The following is a 12,517-nucleotide window of genomic DNA, read 5'->3' as shown; positions in this document are numbered from 1 at the left end:
CTTGCTCGCATCCCCCTGATTGATCGAGAGCCGCCACAAGGTCCGTCCTTGAACTCCGCCCACTGCGGGCGCTATGAGGTCAGGTTGAGGAAGCGAGGTGAAGGCGTGTTGTTGTTGTTGTTGTTGTTGTTGTTGTTGTTGTTGTTGTTATTATTAGTGTAAAAATCCTATCGATAAAATAACTTCGCAGTGCATGCACACTTAATTCCCATTAGACATTGGGGAAAGGGAGCTATCTATCCACATTTACTTATCGAAATAACTGAGCTATAGGGACCTGAATGCTGAGTGCTCATGGCTTCCAGATTCGCAACAATATCATCAACATGACCCCAATTAATGTGTTGGCGTGTTTTTATCTTTGTCAATGGTCTTGGGGGAGGGGGGGAGTGGGATGAGGGTAGATTGTGGGGGTTGGGGGGGGGACGCAAATTCTCTATATAAATGTGTATTGTGTAGTGCCACCTCCAGGTGGAGAAGGGTATTTCAAGTCTTCACCATTTGCAGTGCAGTATTCCTGTCCCCACGTTTTCCAGTGCAGTGAGGTGTTTTGAATTATAAGCAGTAGGTATGTTGCTTCGTGCACGTAACCCAGGTTATTATTATTATTTTTGTCTCTACACCACCCAAATAAAGATATGCGTCAGAAGAACATGTTGCATGCTTGGAACAAGATCGCCCGTCGGGCGGGTCCTCTGCTTGTATGTATAATACAGTTTTTCACGTATAGTATGAATATAATCACATAACACTATGCGTGTTTATAATATGTATTATATGTCACGTACAATCACAATTCATGTGCATGTAAAATCATAATCATGCATGTGTATGTGTAAATCATGATTCGTGTGTGTGTGTGTGTGTGTGTGTGTGTGTGTGTGTGTGTGTGTGTGTGTGTGTGTGTGTGTGTGTGTACGTGCTGCCGACACTGGTCATCATCTCTACTCATGAGTCTCTGAGACTGAATGAACAGAGCCTTCTCTGGTCCTGAAGTATCCATCTTCACCCCCAGCAAGGAACCACGACTCATGGACCAAGCTGTCTCCTTTTCTGTGCTCTGTTCCCAAAGTGGTGATGATATAGATGTATGTATGCAACCTTCCGTGTGGCCTCCCGGGTACACCTGATCTCGGTCTCTTCCTTCTTGGTCTAATCGATCCTTCTCACTCTTATCCTTCTTGGTCTCATCCTTCCTCGGTCTCATCCTTCCTTGACGGGGTAGAGTCAGCAAAACTAAACAAGCCGCAAGGCAAGGCCAGGGTGCCAAGCTGCGTCTCAAACGCATGTCAATCGGCGCAACTCCGAGCACCACCCGTGCGGCCCTCTGCCTCACGAAAGCTGCCGCCCCAGCTTGGTTCTCGCTCCCATCGAAGTCGTTGTATTTGGTGCAGTCTTGGATCCCATCTAGAACTCGGTCCCATTCAGGCAGAACTTGGCAAAAAAGAAGTCGCCAAAGCTGGGGTTTTTGGTCTCAGCATGATGGGGTTGGCAAAACCCAACAAGCCACAAGGCCAGGCCACTTTTCAGACGCATGTCGATCAGTGCGACTCTGGATACCACATGCGCGGCCCTCTGTCTCATCAAAGCTGCTGTCCATGGCTGGGTTCTCACTCCCATCAAAGTCATTGTATTCGGCGTGGTCCTTGATCCCCAAAATCTCGATCTCTCTCATCCTCAGGAGGCGGAACTTTGCAAGAGGGAGTTTGCCAAACCTCGGGCCTTCTTTCCTGGCAGCACGGGGTCAACAAGTCCCGCCAAGCCGCAGGACCAGGCCGCGTCACAAACGCATGTTTGAAAGCAAGCAAAAGTATCTGTCCGTGGTGACTGGAAAAGCTTAAGTTCGTCTGTCAATTTAAATTACTGGTACGTGCGTGGCCGTACGTGCAAAAAGAAAAAAAAAAAATACAACTTTCAAACCGCGAGCCAGAAACAAAAACCACACAGGCAGTTCCTTCACTCTCGCGTGCCCGTACGTGCGTGTCAGATCCAGATCCAGATCTTCACCAAAATCTAATCAGTTCGTCCTTGTCACACACCCAACCTGCCCATCAAATTTCATCCGGATCCATCCCCACCTTTTTAAGATATCCTGCACACAAACAAACAGACAAACAAACAAAAGGGCAGAAATTGGTGAAAACATAACTTCCTTCACCTTCGGTGGCAGAGGTAATGAAATAGTAGAGAGAGAGAGGGACAGGGAGGGGATACCAACAGCAGAGCTGAAGGATAGAGGGAGACTTGGACAAACAATGGGGTGAGGAGGAATGGGGGCGGGGGGGGGGCAGGTTAGATACAGAAGGAAACTTCTTACCCCCTTTTCCCTACCCCCCTCCTATGTCCCCCTTCCCTCTCTCCCCCTCCACTCCCATCTAACCCCCCCTCCCCACATCGCCTCCCATTCCTCTCTCCTCCCTCTCTCTCTCCCTCCCTCTCCTCCCCCCCCCATTCCTCTCTCCTTCACTCTCCTGTATATCTCTCGACCCCACTCCCCTCTCTCCCTCCCTCCTGCTCCTTCTCCTCTTTCCTCTCTCCCTCTCCCCTCTCTCTCTCCACCCCTTCTATATGGCCGTGTTTGCTCCTTTTTAAATGTTGAGTGTACTCTGTCACAAAACTTCGGTGCTGCCGAAGCAACTTCCTGAGGAAGGGTTATTCTGAGTGGTTTGCCATTGCCTACCCAGCAATCGTTTGGGGAGGAATTTTGCCACGGTGCCGGCGATAACTTCAAGGCCATCCTGTCAGCCCAGGTCATGAATAAACAAATTGCGATGCCATCTTGTATTTGTCCGTTTAAAATGTATCTAAAATGTATCATGCATTTCTTCTGGTTGAATGTTGAGCTTTGCCTGCGTGCAGAGCTTTTCAAACGCAGCGACTGCCAGAAACGTGAGACAGCCAAACGTACGGAGCCACCATACTTAAGGCCCTGTCACACCTTGACGATTTAGCCAGCGTATGCCGACGTATGAAAAATTTGTCTAAAAATGCTGGCGCACGTCGAATACGTTGTGGGTAAGTTTGGTATACGTCGTAGTACGCCGAGCTGTCGACAAATTTTCGACGTATGCCAGGGTATGACTCACACGTTCCGCATATGCTGGCATAAGTTGCAGGCACGTTACGCAATTGTTGACACAGATCGACACACGTTACTTGTAAGTTACGCATAAGTCGAAACACGTCGAGGTAATGTTTAGCGTCAGTGTTCCAGACTCCATGGTTTTTTTTTTTTTTCTTCAGCATGACGGTGATGTTGACACTTCGATTTATAGTGCGGTTATAATATAATATAATTAATAGGCTGCCGCTCAACGACTTAAATCATAACTGCACGAGAAATCGAAGTGTCAACATCACCGTCATACCAAAGAAAAAAATAAAAATAAAAAAAACCATGGAGTCTGGAACACTGACGGGTTCCTTCTGTGTGAACCCCAGTTTTATATACCAATTCCCCTAAACGCTGCCAATACGCCATTATACGGTAGCTGTAAGTTAGTAACATGTTCAGTAAGTTCTGTGGTTGTCCGGAAGACGTCCAATACATCTACATACGTCAACGTGCGTTGGAGATACGTTACACATAGGTTCAAAGCACGTTACTCATAGGTTAGAAATAAGTTTCGGGTACGCTAAACATTACCTCGACGTGTTTCGACTTATGAGTAACTTACAAGTAACGTGTGTCGACGTGTGTCAACGATCGCGTAACGTGCCTACAACTTATGGCCAGCGTATGCGGAACGTATGCGTCATACGCTGGATACGTCGAAAAATTTTCAACATGCTGAAAATTTGTCGACATACTCGGCGTACTACGACGTATACCAGCGTGCTTCAGCGTGCTCTTAACGTATATAAAACTTACCCATAACGTATTCGACGTGTGCCAGCGTATTCAGCAAATTTTTCATACGTCGGCATACGCTGGCTAAAATGTCAAGGTGTAACAGCGGCTTGATACTTCCATGTCGAGTGCGGTTATGATTTGAATCGTCGAGCCGCAGCCTTTTAATAGGCTGCGCCACGTGACCGTCGTCGATACGCTGCCGCGCTATGTATAAGTTAGACTATCGTTGGGCATAGGTTGTGAACGCCGACAACACGCTCAGCATTCGTTGGTATAAGTTATCTATATGTTATCCAAACGTTCTGTGTACATTACTAATACGTTATGCATACGTCCAACTCGTTATGAATACGCCCAAAACTGGGAAAAAATATCAATAGTTCAGCGTACGCCAGCATTTTACATACATTTTGATAACTTGCCATACGCTGGCTAAAACGTCAAGGTGTGACAGGGCCTTTAGCATGATATTTTATACTAGCAAAGGTACCCAATGTTGCTGGGCAATGCCGGGTCCCTCCTCCAACCCCTTCCTCATTCCACCTTTTCTCCTGCCTCCTCCCACCCCTTGCCCTCCTTGACTCGTGGTCAACCCTTGAACCCCACACCTCTCCCTCCAGACTCCCACCCCACACCTCTCCCTCCGGACTCCCACCCCACCCTTTCCCCTCCCTCTGGATTCCCACCTCGAAGTTCTCGAACATGCGCATGCATGAGGTAAAAGGTATCGAAGGCTCACCTGGACTTGGTAAGAATGCAGCAGGTGGTGTAAGAGCAAGGTGAGCCATCCTCATCGCCAAGATATTGTGAAGCAGACAGCTCACACGAAGGATCTTTCGCTCAACCGTTTTCAATCACGTCTCCTGCTCCACACACTTGACAGCCCACTGAAGTCACTCTCTGTCCCGCCTCGTCAGTTCCGGTTCATCATACATTTATTAATATTCATGCAACTTCCAATACCACAAAGATTCAATAGCTCAGTGGGCTGTTGCTGCATTAGTAATGAGGTCCTTGGGTTTGAGTCAAGTTTTTTTCACACTAGCCCCACACAGGAATTTATTTCTGTTTATTAAAATAAATAAATAAATACCAATAATACTCATGAAAAAATAATATATATAAATATATATTTATGATGACTTGTAATACCGGCACTCACCATTGACTTTTTTATGAGGTCACCAAGCCTTTCAGGCTGGGTCACCTGTTGTTCTTCTTCTTTTTACTTTTCTGTATCATTATTCCGCCGGCATTTTTCAGGTCAGACACTAAATTTTCACCACAGGTGCAACTACTCATGTAGCACGTTTTATTGATAATTTTGATGCCGTATGTCATGTAGTGTGGCAGCCATGTTGGAAAAAAAGAAAAATTTGTCCCTCTCTATCTCCAAAACTGTTCCAGAGAAAAGATTGAAACTTCACACATGTCAAGTACTCCCCCTGGGGAATAAGTGATTGTTTTTGATGACGTCATAGGTGCCTTCATTATGACATCATAAATGCATTTGTAAAATGCTATATTCAATCATTATGAACATTGTTGAGGATCATCTCGTGATAAGTTGGTCGACAGAAAAAAACTGATGACATCGTCAGTCACGTAGTTTGACAGCCATAATTTAAGAAAAAAAAATAACCTTTAAAAACTCTTCTTCTCCAGAACAGCTTGACAGGTTGAGAGTAAATGTCACACATGTTCCCCAGGCCTTGGGGATACCAGGGTGTTCACAAACAATTGACCGGTTTGTCCTCTACCCTCTCTACTACCCGATTCCTCTACCCTCTACCCTTCTGTTCCTCTACCCGATTGGAAGCAGAATGTACATTTATGATATCAAAGGGCATGTGGTTCGACAGCCATATTGGATTGAAAATAAAAACCTCTAAAAATCTTCTTCTCCGGAACGACTTACTCGATCGATCCGAAACTCCACACGCATGACGTAACAGCCTTGGGCAATATGTGTTTAAACTTCAACATCATAGGTCACATGGTCTGACAGGTACAATTTTTTGAAGAATAAAAACCTTTAAAAAATCCCCTTCTTCAGAATGACTTGACAGATCGAGGAGAAACCTCACACGTCCCCCTCCGCATCCGCCGAGTCTTGGGGATACCAGTGTGTTCACAAATAATTAATTTGTCACATGGTCTGGAAGCCATGATGGATTGAAGGAAATTTTTTAAAAACTATTTATCTGGAAACCCTTCATCAATGCATGTGAAACTTCACAGTTATTATCTCGTAGCCATGGGGAATATATGTTTTTAATTTCGACCTGATTGCACGCATGGTCTGGCAGCCAGTTATTAAATTTTTTGAATGTAGGTTTTTTTTGAAATTTTATTTTTGAATATGGCTCTGACTTGAAATTGTTTTTGTGAATAACCGACTCCTCTCTGGCCTTGCACTCCCCCCTTTTTCTCTGTCTGTGCTCTATCCCCCCGACATTTCCGCAGGGCGCTCAAGGTCCGCCAGCGACCCGCTTCTGGCAAAACTACTAAAATCTTGAATCACTGCTCACCTTCATTTTTTCATTCCTCTTTTTTCCCACCTCTGGAACAAACTCCCACACTCTCTTCAATCCCACTCTTCCCTCCAGGTCTTCAAAACAGCTGCTCACCACCATCTCTTTATCTTCCCCCATCCAAAACCATGATCTTTTCTACCCCCGTTAATCCACCCCAAACCCACCTCCTTCAAATTCCCCGCTTTCCTTCCTGAAAGTCCCTGTGGTGTCCATCTTGTTTACCTTGTGTACTCCACCCCATCCCTCTCCTTTCCACAGATCTCCTCATGTCTCTGTTCACTACTGTTGTTGTGCTTCCCTCTCCCACCCCTCTTGTCTCCTCCCTTTGTTTTATGTTCTGTGTGTTCACTCTTTTTCGAGACTCGACAAAGTATATTAAAAATAGGCTCGCTTGGCTGCACCTGGATGGATGTAAGGGTGGAGGAGTAGAAGCTGAAACCCTATTCCTATCCAGGTTCGTCCAGATGACTGCCTCCATCTTTGCTTTTTGATTATTTGGGTTCCTTCTGACGATTCCAATGCCATACATCTTTGGTCTTCTATTTGACTGAATTGATTTTTTTTTCATCCCATTGTGAATTCAATTGAATAATAATAAATGTCATGGGTCAGGGTCAGGTATCCAATCAAAGTGGGATTGCATCAAAGCAGGACGTCTAGGTACCCAGTCATTACTGCCAGCAGTTATAAAGTGGCACTTCTAGTTACTCTTGCCGAAGGAGAGGGTATTGCGTTTGGGTCCGTTTGTTTGTTTGTTATCTTGCCAAAACGTAGTTTTGCAAGATATGTTAGTCAGCTTGTATGTTTTTTTTATTTTTTTATTTTTTTTTGTTTTGTTTGTCTGTAATCACGTATAAAAAATTTTGCAGAGCACAGTTATCATCGGAAATTTTTGTAACTTCGCATATCAGAGGCCTATAGAGGTCCCTTTCAGTGCACAAAATTTTGAAGGTCAAGGTCAAAGGTCAAGGTCACTTTGGCGCAAATCAGGGGAGTCGACGAAACCCTTATTTTTTTGAGTAATTTTGATCGGATCGTCTTCAAACTTCATGGGAATATAGTTCATGGTCTGGCGCTCAGCTGATTAATTTTTGGTGGCGATTGGCCTTGACCTTCATATGTTTTTTTTTTGTTGTTGTTTTTTTTTTTTTGGTCTGTAATCACGTATAAATCACTCTGCAGAGCACAGTTGTCATTGGAAATTTTTGTAACTTCGCATATCAGAGGCCTATAGAGGTCCCTTTCAGTGCACAAAATTTTGAAGGTTAAGGTCAAAGGTCAAGGTCACTTTGTCGCAAATCAGGGGAGTCGACGAAACATTTATTTTTTGAGTAATTTTGATCGGATCGTCTTCAAACTTCATGGGTATATAGTTCATGGTTTGGCGCTCAGCTGATTAATTTTTGGTGGCGATTGGCCTTGACCTTCATGGTTAGCGCCTTCGGTCAAACATTTGACCCAAGGTCAAATTTTCAAGTTTTAGGAACCATGTCGTGTAGTACCTCAAATTGAACACCTCGATGAGTGCTTTATAGATATGTCAAGCTTGAGACATTATGACGTCATTTGGTGACGTTATGAGGCAAAAGCATATTTTTCATGGTTACTCTGTAGAACAATTCTCATTGGAATCTCTCATAGGCAGATATTCCTCAAGGAGTCGCTCCTGGTGGATAGCAGCTCTGTTCACCTCAGTGAGACCTCAAAGAAGTCACACGTGGTCACCTTTTGGCAAGATACGGGTCACCCTGCGGGTGACATTGGTTTATTTGTTTGTCTGTCTGTCTGTTTATTTGTTTGTCTGCACAGAAATTTCTTGGTTTTTCTCCACAACCGCTTGTCGTATTGAGATGAAATTTTCACCATTGGTACAAATACTCATGGAGAATATTTTAATCATAATTATGACGGCATAGGTCATGTGGTGTGGCAGGTATGTTGGAAACACTTTGGACCTCTGTATCTCTGAAACTGCACCAAGGAAAAAATTGAAACTTGGCACACGGCAAGTACTCCTCATGGGAAATAAGTGTGATTTTTTTTGATGACGTCGTCATAGGTGCCTTCGTTATGACATCATAATTGCATATGTAGAATCCTACATCTGATGAGTATGAAAACAGGAAAAAGAATTTGATGACGTCATCAGTCTGTGATTTGGCAGCCATATTGTTAAAAAAAATAAACCTTCAAAAATCTTCTCTGAAGTGGCTGAACAGATCGAGGCGAAACTTTACAAGTATAATCGCCTATCCATGTGGAACAAAGGGTTCACACATTTGATGTCATAGGTCATATGGTTTGGCAGCCATATTGGATTGAAGGAAAAATATTAAATAATGTTTACTCTGGAACTGCTGCATCAACCAATATGAAACTTCAGAGTTATGATGTAGCATACATGTGGAATGTAAGTTTTAAATTTCAACTTGATTGGACACATTGTCTGGCACCCAGGATTATTAATGTATTTGAATTTTTTTTGTATACATTGTCGAGGCTCGTATGAGAGCTAACACACAACGCACAGCAAGGGGGGCATGAGACAAGAGGGGTGGGAGAGGGAAGGACAAAACAGTGGGGAACAGAGACATTAGGAGATCTGTGGAAGGGAGAGGGATGGGGTGGGGAACTTGGGGTATACAAGATGGACATTCCAGGGACTTTCAGGAAGGAAATCAGGGAATTTGAAGGAGGTGGGTTTGGAGTGATTAACGGGGGGGGTAGAAAATATCGAGGTTTTGGATGGGGGGAGATAAGAGGTGGTGGTTAACAGCTGTTTTTGAAGGCCTGGAGGGAAGAACGGGATTGAAGAGAGCATGGGAGTTTATTCCAAAGGCGGGAAAAAAGTGGAATTAAAGAGTGAAGGTGAGCAGTGATTCCTGATTTTCGGGCGAGACTGAAGAACAGATGGTAGAAGACAGAAAGACCACCGACCTGTCTGCGGTGAGAGAATGAGAGGTCCAAAGACTCAGCCTCACCGCGGGAGATACCAATGATCCTAAATGCCTTGGTTTCCACAGCGTGAAGCCGAGACAGGTGAGAGGCAGGAGCACCAGCCCATAGGGGAAAGCAGTACTCCATCAGGCTGCGGACGAAAGCTTTGTATGTGGTCAGGAGCTCAGGTGGGCCGAGGAAGGACTTTACACGATGGAGGATTCCCAGTCGGCGACTGGCTTTGGAGGCCAGGTTGGAAATGTTGCTTTCCCAGGAAAGATCATGGCAGATAGTGAGACCCAGAAGCTTGAATGGAAGGACTTCTTCCAAAGGATTGTTGAGAAAGTAGATGGGGGAGGGGGGGGGTTCTAAATGGTCCTTTCAGGGAGACATTGTGAGAGTGTGAGATTTGTCAGGATTGAAAATTTGTCAGGATTGAAAGCCATGCTCCACATGTTGGACCAGTTTGTGATTTTATCCAGATCTGCAGAGCGAAGAAGCTGTGGCTTACCGGTATGAGGGATGACAGATGGTACGGCAGAGGGTGGAGTCATCAGCAAAGCAATAAAGAGGATTTTCCAGAGAGTCAGAGAGATAATGATGAAAACCAGAAAAAGAACAGGGCCCAGAACGCTGCCTTGAGGAACTCCAGCCTGGACAGGAAGAGGGGGTGAGAGAACTCCATTTAGGTCCACACGTTGACTGCAACAGGAGCGGAAGCCTGCGAGCCATGAGTGGAGATGGCCTTGGATGTCACAGGCAGAGATTTGGAGAGCAATGCGGGGTGCCAGATTATATTGAATGTTCGAGATATGTCTGGAGAGAAGGCCCTGATCTCTTGTCTGACATTGTTGGGAGAGGAGAAGCAGCATGTCTGACATAGAGTGACCTGGTCTGAATCCAAATTGATGATCTGAGATAAAGCCATTATAGAAAATGAAGGATTTGATATTATCTTCTGGTTCTGGGTTTGAAGAGATGGCTGGTTCTCTCAGGGGTCTCTGCCTACTTCCTTAAAGTTAAGTTTCCAGTGGTTATTTGTCCCGTTTTAACTGTTTATTTTCTCATGTACATGTTTACTGTGTGTTCCTAGTTCGGTTTTGTTTCAAAAATCGTGCTATTTTGTGAGTTTTTGTTGACCTTGTCTTATTGGGCTCCTTGAGGCCTACTCTTCCTTCCCATTGAGGTGTACGATCGTTTTATTTATATTCTCTTCCTCCCTGCTTTCCTTCCTGAAAGTCCCTGTAATGTCTATCTTGTATACCCCATGTTCCCCACCCCATCCCTCTCCCTTCCATAGATCTCTTAATGTCTCTGTTCCCCACTGTTTTGTCCTTTCCTCTCATGCCCCCCCTTGCTGTGCGTTGTGTGTTAGCTCTCATACGAGCCTCGACAATGTATACAAAAATTAATTAATTAATTTAAAAAACCTGTGATGATGGATTCCATGACTTTGCTGATGATTGCAAGAAAGCTGATAGGTCATCTATAGTGAAGGAGATCGTTTTTTGCACCTTGTTTATATAATGCAGTGATGTTAGATTATTTACAAGCAGATGGAAGATTACCTGGGGCAAATGATGGGGTGGGGGGGGGGAAACAGAGCAGAAATAGTATGTGCAAGAGCAGCACATGAGGTTTGTTGGTCCCACAAGATGATGCCCTCCTGTCCAGTTGCAAAATCAGTCAAGGATTACCAGAAACTTCTCCATGGCTTACGGACTTCCTCTACTCTCGTAGCCAACATGTGGCTCTCAAGGGAATCTTCTCACTGTCAAAGCTGGAGTATGCCAAGGCTGTGCTCTGGGCCCAATCTTATTCCTCATCTTCATCCCCGATCTCTTTGACTCTCTGGAGAATCCTCTTTATCTATTTGCTGATGGCAGCACCCTCTGCCATCATATCCCTCATCCTTCAGATAGACAGGCAGTAGCATCTTCCCTCTCTTCAAACCTTGATAAAATCACAAGCTGGTCAACCACTTGGAATATATCTCTCAATCCTGCCAAATCTCATGCTTTCTCTCTCTCTCTCTCTCTCTCTCTCTCTCTCTCTCTCTCTCTCTCTCTCTCTCTCTCTCTCTCTCTCTCTCTCTCTCTCTCTCTCTCTCTCTCTCTCTCTCTCTCTCTCTCTCTCTCTGGACCTTACTATCAGCTATGATCTTTCATGTGCAAACCACACTTGGTCTCCAAGCCAGACCTCCATTGCAAAACTGAGCATCCTAATTTGTGCTAAGTCCTTCTTTGGTACACCTGAACTCTCATCCACTTACAAGGTATTCATCCGCAGCTTGATGTGGTACTGCTTTCCCATGTGGTTGGTGCCACTGCCTCACACCTTTCTCAGCTTGATGCCATGGAAACCAAGGCCTTCAAGATCATTGGAATCTCCCTCAATGAAGCTGAGTCAATGGGCCAATCATTTTCCCATCGCAGACAGGTTGGTGGTCTCTGTCTTTTTCCACCTCCTTTCTGGTCTTGCACCCTCTGCTCTTTACATATTCTGTTCCTACCCCAGGTTTGTGCCGGGCGCACGTGGTGCACCAGCGTTCCTCGATGGTGAAACTCCCAAAATCCAAAATCACTGCTCATCTCCACTGATTCGTTCCTCTTTTTTTTTTCCTGCCTGTGGAGCCAACTTCCACATTCTCTTAAGTCTCATCCTTCCCCTAAGGTCTTGTAGACATTTGTTCACCACCATCTCAGTTTACCTCCCATTCAAAACCATCATCTCTTCTACCCCCATTAACCCTCCCCAAGCCCATCTCTTTCCAAGTTTCCAGTTTTTCCTTCCTGTGTGTTTGCTTCTTAATCCATTTTGTCCACCTCATTTGTCTTCCACGAGCCTTGATTTATATGTAGAAATAAACCCAACTGGAGTCACTTTGCTGAGGCAACTGTTGCATGAGGTTGAACTATGTTACTATTTTGGAACATAATGAATGATGATGATGATCATACAAATAACAATGGTCATTTTACTAGCCATAGGGTGATGTTGTGCTTGCTTCTGGAACCTTCCTGTTTTGATTACATTGCAGAATTTACTTTCTGAGATGTTGTAGCGGATTGCAGAAAACTTAAAAAAATAAAATCCTTACTTTGAAAAGAATCTGTTCTCATGCCATAGCAATATGAGTGAGCCTTATAAGCTTCAGATAGACAGGCAGCATCATCAATGTCATGTACCA

General features: G+C 44.6%; 1 long non-coding RNA gene across 1 annotated transcript in view; it reads left to right on the top strand.

The window, feature by feature from the left end:
• Positions 1-8,866, top strand: part of LOC147010710 (uncharacterized) — a 12,531-nt gene extending 3,665 nt beyond the window's left edge. The window contains exon 2 of the long non-coding RNA XR_015052207.1: positions 637-8,866. This is a non-coding gene — a long non-coding RNA (uncharacterized LOC147010710). The remainder of the gene's footprint in view (positions 1-636) is intronic.
• Positions 8,867-12,517: the final 3,651 nt, after the last annotated feature.

This window comes from Eptatretus burgeri, chromosome 16, assembly GCF_056783735.1.
Source record: "Eptatretus burgeri isolate ZD-2024b chromosome 16, Ebu_testis_v1, whole genome shotgun sequence".
NCBI lineage: Eukaryota > Metazoa > Chordata > Myxini > Myxiniformes > Myxinidae > Eptatretus > Eptatretus burgeri.
This window is presented reverse-complemented; position numbering and strand designations above follow the sequence as displayed.